The following is a 13,190-nucleotide window of genomic DNA, read 5'->3' as shown; positions in this document are numbered from 1 at the left end:
TCTCTTTCCATTGATGGCCGGCTAGGCCATCTTTCGATACATATGCCGCTAGAGACAAGAGCTCCGGGGTTCTGGTTAGTACATCATGTTGTTCCAACAATAGGGTTGCATAAATTTCCTTCTTAAAGTACATGAGTTATTTAACTTTTCTGAGTACTAATCATAGAGCCAGACAATTACATTCACTGCTAACCATTTGTTGCTAATTAAAAAAAACAAACAAACAAAACAGTTTTCTAGGATTGGCTTTTTAAAAATTACTTGATATGTAGGCAACAAGAAGTAAAATCTGAATCTTTGATTTTCTTAGGTTAATTTTATGATGGTGTTTTTAATGTTTTTTATAAATTAAATTTGTTTTGTAATAATGTCATATATGTTTATATATATGGAGTCTAACTGCTCTAATCCTTACTTTCTTCTCTCTCTCTCTCTCTCTCTCTCTCTCTCTCTCTCTCTCTCTCTCCTGTCCTCTCTTTCCTACACTCATGGCTTCTCGTTTTGTGACATACTCAGTTTAAAAAGAGTTGCTTATGTGACTGTAACTGTGGAGTTATGCACTGGACCTGGCTGGCTTCCCTAGTGGGTACATATCTGAAGACAATGATATCCGGTCTTCCAGAGTCTACCAATAGCCAATAGTTCCCCAGGGTCCTGTGAGTGCTGACAAGGTAGGTAAGGGGAGGTGCTGCTTCAAGTAGGGTAGCCTTGGGGGCCTTGTCCTCTTTGAGTCTCAATTTTGTCACCTTTAAAATGCTACCAATTACTACCCCACAGGGTTTCTACACGATGGCACTGTGCGGTGGCGTAAAGAGATGCCCTGTCCCCAAGGGCACTGAACGTTGCATGTATCCAAATCTGAACTTTCTCAAAATATAGTTTAAGGACCTGAATATACCAGAGACGAGGACCAGTCCCACCTCCTGCCCATTAACAGGCTTGCCTTACACCTCACCACACTTTCTTGCTGCTGCAGAGAGTCTGCTCTCTTCTCCCACATTTCATTGTCACCTCAGGCTGCAATATCTCAGGTGACACACTCGCTGTTCTCAGGTGAGGACAGTCACGTCCTACTCCAGATCTGTAAATGAGGTCCACAGGCCAGCGTGGCCTCAGCGCACATCTGCTATCAAGATACTATCCTAATTAGAAAAAGCAAGCTGTAGAACAGTGTGTACAATATATTTGTGTGCATTGTAAGATAAACATATGAATATGCTTATGTATTTGTAAACAAATTATGAAGGAATATGTGAGGAGTTACGTGCTTTTAATAATTTTAAAGTTGTTACCATGAATACAAGTTTCTTTCATAATAAAAAAACCTTTAAGTAAAAATATAGATAACATATAGAAACATATAGTCATGTGTTGTATGATGATGTTTGATCAACAGACCACATATATGATGGTGGTCCTGTAAGACTGTGATGAGGATGAAAACAATTCTTATTGCCAAAAGATGGCAGAGCAATTGCCAAATAAGTAACACTACAGTACTCATATGTGTGTGGTGACGCTGGTGTAAATGCAGATGCAGTACTAAAAATAGGTAACAGCCAAACTCCACAGGTATCTGCAGCTCTTGGTTTGCTCATCTGTGAAATCATAGCTAATCCATAGGACCACTGTGCTCATTGAATGACTCATGCTCAGGAAATGCTTCTGTTTAGCAAAATAATGGTATAGAAGAGGCAGAAGGCAGGCTGGTTTGATGTGATAATCTCTTTCGCCACCTTGTGGTTGGTGACGCACAAGTCAGCCGTGCCGCAACACGTGTTAATAAGCAGAGACTGGAGCTTCCTCCAAGTTTGGACCTTAGTGGGCCGGATGATTTGGAACTTGGAGAACTGAGAAATAAAAACGTAAGTAGGTAGCTTATGGCTCTTTCATTTTAGGTCCTTATTGCCTAGACGTTTTAGTTACATTCCCTACGCGTGCGTGCGCGCGCGCGTGCACGCGCGCACGGGGAAACTCCCCCCTCCCTCCCCAGTCCCCGGTACTTAAAGAAGGTAAAATGTGTGTGTGTGTGTGTGTCTGTGCGTGTGTGCGTGTGCGCGCGTGTGTGTAAGGTGTTCGTGTTGGTGCCTACAGAGGTTACAAGAGGGGCATTGAATCGATCCCCCCCCCCCTCCGAACGTGAGTTATGGACCACCACGTGGGTCTTAGGAATTGAACCCAGACCCTCTGTGAGAATTAAGTGCTCTCAACTATTTATGCATCTTCCCACCTCCAAGTGTTAGTTTCCACAAGCAGATGTTGTGGATGTCCTAGAGACATAGTTCGGAACTCAACCAGAGCAGTGTCCATGCGGACAAGAGGAGGGAACATACATGTTTCTACTACTTAGTCTCTAAACCAGATTTCTAGCCAGCTACAAGTTTCTTTGAGCTCCCTAATAGGTAGAGGGGGAGGGGCGTGCACACACACATACCCATGCCATCTATCATCTATATCATCTGTCTGTCTACCTTGCTACCTAAGGAAGGAAAACTAGTGTGCGTGCGCAGAAATATATGTGAGCTAAATAAACACTCAAACACATAAGATAAATAAATCTCAGTTGATTCTAATCCTTACTGTCCCTTGGTCATGGTCTATCACATCCATGGGGCATGGCTTCTGCTAGGCAGTTCTTGTTTTCCTCATGAGCCAAAGTTTTATGGAAGAGCATCCAATCAGGAGAACCTACTAGGGCATAGTCCTTCCCCTGGGCTAAGCTTGGGTTTCCATTTGAGGGAGGCAGGACTCTGAATGCAAGGATTTCTGAAAAAATTACAAGGACTGTTCAGAAATGCTTGGGTAAGGCAGGGAACCATGAGTACTTCAGATGTTGTCTTCCTTTCCCAGATCCAGCTCTTCCAACAACAGTAGGCTTGAGAGATGTATGGCCCAGGCACACCTGGGAATCTAGAGCTGCCTAATTTTTGGTTAGGTTACATTTAAGTTATTTGCTGGGTAGGCAATGTGTTAACAAATGGGAGGGTTGTTTTTGGACTAGGGTCTCCACTGGAGTATGGATCATGCTGTCTAATTTACCATTGTATTACGTAGCAACTAGCTCAGTGCCTCATGAACAAACTAAGTTGGTCATTGCCTTGAACCTGTATATTTTTATTGACATTTCAGGCCCCTAATCTCAAGAGAAGCCTAAGGGGTGTTGTTTTGGTGTCTTGTTAACTAAGGGAAATCTAGAGGCAGCCCCAGTCTTATAATCTACAGTTTCCCATAGGGCTTCTGACTCCCTCCCTTTCCAGAGAGAGGTCTTTCTCTCTTCCACAGTCAGTGTCTCCATTCTGATTCGTCTGTGCAACCAGATGTTTTCTAGGGCCAATTCTGCTCTCAGGACATATTTTCAGGAGGAAGAGATGAATCATTCTAGCTTTGGTATTGCTGTATCTGAAATCCTGTTGGCATTGAACTTTATATCCAGGGGGATGGTTGAGCTTGCCTGCAGCCTTGGCATTTGAGCAAGTACCTATCTCTAGCTCTGTCTGTGACTGCTAAATGGTCACTAGAGGGAGCCAGTGGAGCTTTGGTGGAATATGGCACTTCCTGTTTGCACTCAGTTCCTGTTCTGGGGGGAAGAAAAAATCACTGTTGCTTAGCAACAAGAAAGCCAATCATGCTTGCGTCTCATGCCTCTGTCACTAACCCCAAGTGAGACATAGAACATAAAGTCTCCTTCAGATATTATATACTGTAACGGTTTGGAACTTACTGGTCACTTGAAATGTGGCCTGTGATCTCATTATTTTAAATGGATGGAACTTGAGAATCTCATCCTGAGTGAGGTAACCCAGAGCCAGAAGGACACGCATGGTATGTACTCACTTATAAGTGGACATTAAATGCAGGATAACCATGCTACAATCTACAGGCCCAAAAGAAACTGGGTAATAAGGAGGTCCTGAGGGAGGATGTGCGAGTCTTACTCAGAAGGGGAAACTAAATAGGTGGATGGAGAGAGGGAACTGGGTAGGAGAGGAGGCGAGGAGGGGAACAGGGATGACGATCAGATGTGGGGAGAAGGGGGGTGAGAAAGGCCTGGGAGTAAGAATGGAAGCCTGAGGGGGGTGCATCTCTGGTGACTAGCTAGAGGCCTGGGATGGGAGAGGATACAGGGAGTCTATGGGGGGGGGGTGACCTTATCTTAGATTCCTAGCAGAGGGCACTGAAATAGGGGACTCAAGCCAGCCCACATATTCAGTGTATTTGCTAGACAGACTCATAGGACTCAGTTATCTTTGCATTCATGACTCAGGTTTTATTATAGCAAAAGAATGTCCAATAAGACCAATGGGGGCAACTACTTCGGGTCTGGAGAAATCTATGCACAGGCTTCCTCATGGACTTTTCCTCCTTTGAGGGGACATACTAATATACCCTTTCTTAAGAATAAAATGCACACCTCATAGGTGGTATATTTTATCCAAGAAAGCTTAGAGCACACGGTTGTTCCTGGAGACTGCTTACTGAACAACCACTGCCTATCACGCACCAAATTTCAGGCTCTCAGAAGAAAGCAAGCATTGTAGGCTACATGGTTTGTACAAAGAACATGTCGGGTGCCATATTCCTTTTGAATTTCTGCTTTAACAAATTATCCCAAGCATGTGCTTCTAACCCCAGTATCTGGGCAGCTGGGTCAGGTGGACTATGAATCTAAGGCCTGCCTGAACTATGATACCCTGTCTTTAAAAACCACAAACAAAATCTATGTTAACCAAACTATTTTCAATTACCTCAAACCCTGAGGCTTAAGGTATACAGTGTTATCTATCATCTTAGAGTCCAGCAGGTCAGGAAGGTAACCTTGGGTTAGAATGCAGGTGTTGATAGGGCCAAGGTCCTGTCTGATGGGCTAGGGCTCCAGTTCCTGTTTGCTTAGGCTGTTTGTCAAAATTCAACTCTTTTGGGATTATAGGCCAGAAGTCTATTTCCTTATCAATAAGCAAGGGAGGCCCTAAAAATGGCCTTCTGATTCTTCTCTTATTTCTCCTCTGAAAGGAAGCTCCCTGCAGAAATAGACACCTCTAGATCTCCATGTAGGAATAGAGAAGTCTAGATTTCTATGTTAGGAATAGGAAATTCTAGTCTTGGTTTTACAGAGGCTGCAGTGCTTGGCACACCAGCCACTCTAATCTCAGCTTCTAGAGGCCACCACACTCCTTAACTTGCAGCTTCATCTTCAAATTCAAAACCAGAACATTGAGTGTTTCTCAGATCTCATCTCTCTAGTCTCCCCTGGGAAAAGCTCTCCCACCTTCATGAATTTATGTGAGTAGACTGGGCCCACCCAGATGAGCCCGGTAATTCTTCCATCTGAAATCCTATAACTTTACATCTTCAAAATCTCTTCTGCCATTGGGAAGCAACAGGATCTGGGGATTGAGTTGCAAACAGCTTTGAGTGGGGATCCAAGAAAGGGCACATTTCAAAAGGTAATGGTTTTGAGGCTGTTGTGGCAAGTCTTCTGCATATCCATACGTATGGAAAGAAAGATGGGTGTTATGTATTGACTTAATAGAAACTTGGACCCAGGGCTCAGCCCACAAAAACACCTTATTCCCAGATTCCAGTATGACATACACACTCTCACTTTGAGACTGGGCAGGGCTGTTTATTCTCCCTTCAGAATCCAGTTAGGAGGGAAGGTTGAGGGAATGGTTACAATCAGACGGTTATTAGCACAGGAACTAGTAGAAGATAAATAGTCTACTCTAGGGACTAGTAGAAGATAAATAGTCTACTCTAGGGACTAGTAGAAGATAAATAGTCTACTAAAAACTCTTAGCTATGTGCCATGAGCAACTTGTTTTTGTAAGTTTGATCTTCTCTGATATTTCCAAGCGTGATCTTACTGTTTCATAGATTTAAATGAGAGAATGCATATAAGGCACGTGTAAGATAATCGCTTTCGGATCAGAATGGCTGGTGTGCTAGGTGCTGCAGCATCTGTAAATCCAAGAGTAGAATTCCCTATTCCTACATGGAGATCTAGACTTCTCTATTTCTACATGAAACTCCCTTTCAGAGAAGAATCAGAAGGCCCTTTCTGCGGGTGCCACTGACCCTGGCTGCTTTGGCATTTCGTGAATGCTTATCACCTTATGAAAAAAAACTTACTTCTCTTTCATCTTATGAAGGTATGCTATTGTGAATTCATAACCTTTGGGTGTCACCTCTGCCTCCAGGTTGTCCTTCTACCCCAGGCCTGCTACAGTCACAACAGGCCTAAGGTTCCTGACTCAGAATAGAGATATTTTAGCAGATGCTCTAATAGAATCAGAGATCCCAAGTTTTAAGTTCCAAAAGGAAATTTGTAAAATAGAACTGCACTTTAAAAAATTATAAGAATTTAGGCCTTTTGAATTCAAAGAAATAAGGACCTATAGAGAGGCATAGAGATATATGTGCCCTGCAAAGAGGGTTTGCAGACAAGATGAACATCCTACACAGAAGAGAGAGCTTATCGGGAGCCGGGATACTGATGACAGCATTCAAGGCTACGGGATTCAATCAGCATTTCAGACTACATTGAAACATTAAAGGGAATCTCTTCCCTCCTTCCCTCCATCCCTGCCTCCCTGCCTCCCTGCCTCCCTGCCTCCTTGCCTCCCTGCCTCCCTGCCTCCCTGCCTCCCTGCCTCCCTGCCTCCCTGCCTCCCTGCCTCCCTCTCTCCCTCCTTTTCTCTTCTTTCTCCACAGTGGATTTGTGTTCCTTTTCATCTCCAAATATCATAATAGTGTGTCCTGGGTGGGGGGTCTCCGATTTCCACTCAGTTATCTTTTCATCTGGACATTGGGATTGAGAAAGTAAAGGTAATCTGTGGTGCTCATGAAAGGCCAGCATGGATGTGATGGAATGGAAACTACTGGAAACCAGAGGCACACACCATGTTTGTAAGGAGCAACGGTTTGTCTAAGAGTCCTCAGCAAAATCGATTTGAATCCACACTCCACTGCCTTGATGGTGGCTTGCAAATGAAGATTCCCCTTTTCCCACTGCTAGAATAGTCACGAGTTCTCCTGTAAGAAAGGCACACTATCTAGATCACAAATCAGCAGAATGTTTCAACACACCTACAATCAGAACAATGTGTTCTAGGGTCAGCTGTCCTCCAGGAGAGATGTCAGGTTCTTCCAATTTTTTGGTGGAAGAGAGCCTGGTCAAGACCAAATAGTGAGGCATCAGAATGAGGACAGGTTAAAACAACAACTCAGTGATATGTAATCCCATCTAGCGCCAGTAATACTTTGCGACTCCTAATGTAACAGCACTCTGTATTTCAGGGACGTTACTCATGCACACTAGAGAAAAAAATAAAATAAAAATGGCCTAGGAGTGCTGTCTAACATGGTTAAAAGCCCACCTGAGCTGCATAGGTGCACACCAGGGCAAAAAGTGTCTCTCTGAACGACAAGCAAATGGGAGTGTACTAAATGGTGTTTTGTGGGTACAGTTTTTAAGGGAGAGGAGGTGGAGTATGCTATGATTATCAGACCGTTCTGATACATAAAGGGTTTTAGCAGGAGGGAATCATGATGTGCGTCTTATTAGCTGTGTGCCCTATGAAAACACGTTTGCAATCTCCACACCATACTATTCTTGCCTATGGAGTGGAAAAAATACCCAGAGAACAGCATTATTGGGTAGAAAGAATTTGAAAGTGCTTTCTGCAGAAATTGATTTTGAAATAAGACATCTTCATGTGTTACTTGTCTTCCTCCTGCAAATGAATAGCTCTATCAAGTAAAGAGTAATTAGGTGAGATTTAGGGTAGTTGGAACTTCACCCTCCCTTCAAGAATATGTGTACATTACAGTTTCTATAATATAATATGGAGCTGAATTCTGGATTTGTGTTAAGGAATAATTTTCATAGATAATTTGGCTTTGTGTGCTGGGAAATAATGGTGGCAGTGGTGACGAGGACAACTCCGTGTGCTTGTGGAGCCAGTAGCCCGCTCGTTTATCTCATCTGTTGTTGATAAAGCCCTCCTCTCACTCTTGTAAATGAAATGAAGCTATTGCTGGGCCTGCAGTGTTTGGTTGCCATGGTTTGAATTCGTTTCATAAGCTGTTGCTTGGCAATCCCACGCGTCAGCTGGCTTTTTTTCCTCAGCACTCTCGCCACACGCTGTCTGAAGTATAATGAGCCTGAGGCTGGGCAAGGGAGGACAGCAGTCCCCAAGCACTTTCTGTCTTCCCACACAGTCCTGCTGATTACCCCGAAGCCTGATAAATGCATTGGTAACAGAACAGTGAAGTGATTATAAATGCGGGATTTAGGCTTCAGATTCTGATCTGCCCTAATGTTTCCTTTAGCCTTCTACTTAGAGCCGTGTGTCACCAGGTCCTAGAGTGCTTACAAAACATGAAAGAGAAAATCCATTTGAAGCACCTGGGCACAGTAGGTTTTCAGTAGCTTTGACCTGTCCTGAGAAGGACGATGGAAAGTGGGGTTAGACTTCCTTTGTTCCGTTGTAAAATCATCTGATGTTGTTTGGATTTAATTTGTACAGTTGTAACCCACTTTCCACTTTCCATCATATGAGTGGGCCTACTGTAAATCTGTAGAGCAAAGTAAAAATTTATAAATGAGAGGCACAAGTGGGTGGGGGGTAGGGTTATTAGGATTAGAAGACCATAACTATGGATGATGTAGATGGAAAAGATCAATAGGCACAGCAGGTGTCCTCTCTCTGTCTCTCTCTCTCTGTCTGTCTGTCTCTGTCTGTCTCTCTGTCTGTCTCTCTCTCTTCCTTTTTGGTTTTTCAAGACAGGGTTTCTGTGGTGCTGGAAACCAAGTCCTGGAAATCACTTCAAATTCACAAAGGTCACCCTGCCTAGGCTGGGATTAAAGATGGCGCCATGCCTGATTCTTTTTTTTTATTTTTTCTAGTCGTAGTAGACGTCCACTCTTAGAAAGGAAATCGTAATTTATATTAGTTGCCCATTTTTGTGGTGTACTTATTCCTTCTTCAATGGCCTTCTTCAGTGGAATGTGGAGTTGAAAAGAGTTGCTTATTTTAGTTAGGTAGCCTCTTATCTAACAGCCCTTTGGAACCCCACCTTATCACTAAACTAATCCAGTTTCTAGAGGGAGCTTTACTGGGTTTCTTCTCCTTTGTGGACATTTCCCGAAATCTCCTGTTTTTATGGCAGTTTGAGGACAGCTGGATCTTAGGAATGCTCTTTTGGCCGTCAACAGGAAAGAATGTGGCCAAGGGAACGTCTGTTGTGAAAGCCCAGGATGTTCCTTTACATGCGGGCTCATGTGCTCTTTTCTTGCCTAACATACACATGAGCTGAGGGTGGTCCTCAGCATTGCATTAGTTAATCCATCCATTAAGTAAGTAAGTAAGACATTCAATGTGTCCCACGCCCCCCCCCAGGGTTGTTTTAGCTATTGCAAGCTTTAGTGTAGCCTTCTGATTCTTCATGAAGCAGAATCAGCAGAAAGCTGGAGTAAACTACATCTCTACACATGGGGTGACCAGTTTCAACTGTCAGGCAGTGAAGGTCACTTGCAAGGAGAGAGGCATCTTGCCTGACTGGCTCTCAGCAAAAAAAAAAAAAAAAAAAAAAAACTATGTCTTATGTAGTTTACATTTCACTCGATCCGTAGTGTGTATCACTTCCCGGGTTTTTACCTGACAATGACTTCCACAGATAAACTCCCCAAATGCAGTGGTCCCCTACAAACAATCTGATAGAATTCTGATGTTTATGTTTAGAAATCAGATCAAACACAATGTAGCTTTGTGAGAGGACTAAGCCCACTTAACAGAGCATTTTTTTTTGTTTTTTTGTTTTTGTTTTGTTTTGTTTTGTTTTTTGAGACAGGGTTTCTCTGTATAGCCCTGGCTGTCCTGGAACTCACTTTGTAGACCAGGCTGGCCTCGGACTCAGAAATCCGCCTGCCTCTGCCTCCCATTAACAGAGCATTTTTAAGAAATGTTTCTTCTTTGTTTTGTTGGTGGGAGGATTACTGTAAAGTTATCAACCTCAATAAAATTAATTAATGATTCCCGTTCTGAAGAGGGTATCCAGTACTGGGTAGAGCATACATGTAGACAAGAAGAAGGAAAAGAAGTTGGAATGTCCCAGCAAGAGCAAGTAGAGGGGTTTTGGGGAACTGGGGAACTGCGTACTGGCAGAGCAGAAGCCAGGTTCTTGGAGAAATGATGTGGACAGTGAAGAAGAGGGGAGATGGGAAAGGAATCCTTGGGAGAAGAAATAACGTCTGAGGAATTTTTAGGTAGATTCTGCTGGGGCAGTTCCTCTAGGACATCTTTCCCTAGGAAATCTTTTTGCTGCCCTAGAATGTCCATATATCTGGTGGGAAAGGATTGTTTAGAAGTGACTTTCAATGAGATCAAGATTTAAATCTGGAGAAAATCAGACGCTGCAGGTCAGAAGAGAGACTCGTGTAAATGAGAGAGCATTGTTTGTATGAAAAGATCTAGTGTTCAGTCCAGTATGGTGGTGCACACCTTTAATCCCAGTACTCAGGAAGCAGAGGCAGCAGGTCCTTTGAGCTTGAGGCCAGCCTGGTTTACATTTAGGGCCAATATCCAGACAATAGAAGAATACGTTTCTAATTTATTTTGAAGAAATATTGCTTCATGATAAGATCTGAAATTTTATTTCTAGCTATGATTTATTTGGAAATCATTTATTTGGAAAAGAAGGGTGGCGTATCTGAGATGGCTCAGTCTCTAAGATTCACTTGTCATTGTATGGTGCGAGATGGTTGCTAGGAGCAGGTGCTTAGCAACAGATTATGGTTGTGGATGCTCACCACACTGCTTTCATGCAGGTGACTACTGGAGCACCAGAATTACTACATGACTCCCCCACCCCCAGACAATGGTTGTGCCATCTTAATAGTCTGTTTTTCTTTCTGCTTTATAAATGGGGGGAAATACTGAGGTGGTCTAGAGAAAGTGGGGCATCCACTGGCAGGCAAGAATATTAAATGTGGTTTTACTGGGGAAGAATTAAACATCTATTGTTGTACCCCAATGAAGTTCTATCATTTTTTTCTGACATTTTTTTTTTTTGAGACAGGGTTTCTCTGTATAGTCCTGTAACTTACTCTGTGAACCAGGCTAGCCTCAAACTCAGAAATCTGCCTGCCTCTGCTTCCTGAGTGCTGGGATTAAAGGCGTGCGCCACCACTGCCAGGAGTTTTTATTTGTTCATTTGTTTGTTTTTGAGTTGTGTCATGATTTATCTGCTATAGGAGATAAGTGCATTTGTTGTTACTGTAGCCAGTATAGGGAAGTATCAGAGACATCCCTAACCAATCATTAATTTCATAATTCATGCCCTTGGATTTTGCTTCTCCAAACTTTCCAACTCTGAAACCCATTTCAGGAAAGCATGCAGAGAGTCTACTGGGGGAAGAAGGGGACCAAAAGGAGGGGGCAGGCAAGCGGGAGAGGAGGACCAATAAAATCAAGTGTATGTGAAAACAAACACAATACAATCTACTGCTTTGTGCACTGGTTTTCAAAACCCAGTAACAGAAAGTAAAAGGTTGTAGAAACAATTTCTGGGTGGATGGCAGAGGTTAAGGCGTAATCCTATACTAGGCTCCAAGGCGGGGGGGATTGTTTAGGAATTTGGGGGTTCGAAAATATTTGGTACAAATACATGGTTGTTAAGAGGCTAGAAACTACAACCCAAAGGTAGCAAAGCAGCTGGGGTGAGTTGATGTAGATGAGGAAGGGCTGAATAGGCGCACATTCAGGGAACTGCTGTCTCTGCAGTTGTGCCTCATCTGTATGGTCTACCATTCTTTGCATACTTCTCTTTGGGCTGCCCAAGATCCTCACACTCTGATAGTTCTTTAGCTAACACCCACAAGTGTTGCAAACAAAGGCATTTTACCCAGGAGTGTGCATTTCACATTCTCTGAGTGATGGGTCACAGTCCATGAACTAGGGGTGGGGTGAGAATGCAAAGCAAGTCAGAAGGACGGGCTAGAAATTGCTCACTCTGAAGAGGACTCGCAGTCTGACTCTTCTCCAGCGCGGTGCAGTTTCAGATAACCCACGGAGCTGAAGGATCTCTTTAACACTCTCAGGCCAGGTACTTTTGTGGTGTAGTGAAGTTTTTGGTTTCTTCAAAACTACAAAAATGTTATGTGAATATGTTTTTGTTTCGATCTCAGGTGTGGGAGGATAAGAACTGCTTCAGACTTTCATAGCAGCTAACTTTGATTTGTCTGGTGTTCTGGCAGGGGTGTGATTTTGCCAGCTGAAGGCAGTTTACATTTGGAGTTCCGCGGACTCTTCAGAGGCTGTAAAAATGCCGGAGTCACGAAAGCCTGCAAAGAGCTGTTGCTCGCCTTGCTGCTGCTGCTGCTACTGCCGTCCCTGCCCGTGCTGCAGCTGCTACTCCTGCTGCTGCTGCTGCTGCTTGTTGCTGATTGTTGCGGTTGCTGGTTGCTGTTTACTGTTTGCTGCCGGCTGGATTGCTGGATTGCTGATTGCCAGTCGGCGAAATCCTGGCGATGAAGATCCAACTTGCCCCAAGAAACAAGACGACCCTAAGAAGTAGTCTAATGATTTCAATACGCCCTTTCCCCCTCTGACCTTTCTCTCTTACCTTATGCTGGGGGATTGGAAGGGTGGCAGAAAAAAGAACCCAATAAAGTAGCCAAAAGTAAAGTTACTTTGTGGCTTATTATTCTTGTTCTTTCAGTGTCTTTCTAAAAATAATCTATACATTTTATTTGTTCCCTTCACTCTTTCCTTCTTTTAGATCTAATACTTGGGTGTTAAGCAAAGAATAGTGAGGGTTTTTTTCTAGATTGTTTTTATTCTGATATGAAAGATGCTATGTATAATTAAAAGCAAACTTTATTGAGAGTAAGGGACTCAAATTGCCCAGAGAAAGGAGTTTCTCCATTAGCACAGAATAAACTTCTTTCATCTATGGTTTGTGGGCCATGCAAAAGTATATGTGTTCATTATTGAGTATTCTTCAAAGTAAGAGCGAGTTGTTGGAAGGGAGACTATATTGGTGTCTATAAGGACTTGATTTTGATTAGCACATAAATCAAATTTCAGTTGCATATAGCAAATTACTGTAGTTATTATAACATCATATACATTTAACACAAATAATTTGTTTTCAAAGTCATTGGGAGGTTTAAAAGAGGAGGCATTAGG

The 13,190-nt window shown here is 43.1% G+C and overlaps 1 long non-coding RNA gene across 1 annotated transcript; it reads left to right on the top strand.

The window, feature by feature from the left end:
* Positions 1-3,643: 3,643 nt before the first annotated feature.
* Positions 3,644-12,690, top strand: LOC110287436. The gene is made up of 2 exons (XR_002377211.2): positions 3,644-3,822; positions 12,257-12,690. It is a non-coding gene; the product is annotated as an uncharacterized LOC110287436 (long non-coding RNA).
* The last annotated feature ends 500 nt before the right edge of the window (positions 12,691-13,190 follow it).

Source organism: Mus caroli, chromosome X (assembly GCF_900094665.2).
Source record: "Mus caroli chromosome X, CAROLI_EIJ_v1.1, whole genome shotgun sequence".
In the NCBI taxonomy this organism is placed as follows: Eukaryota; Metazoa; Chordata; class Mammalia; order Rodentia; family Muridae; genus Mus; species Mus caroli.
This window is presented reverse-complemented; position numbering and strand designations above follow the sequence as displayed.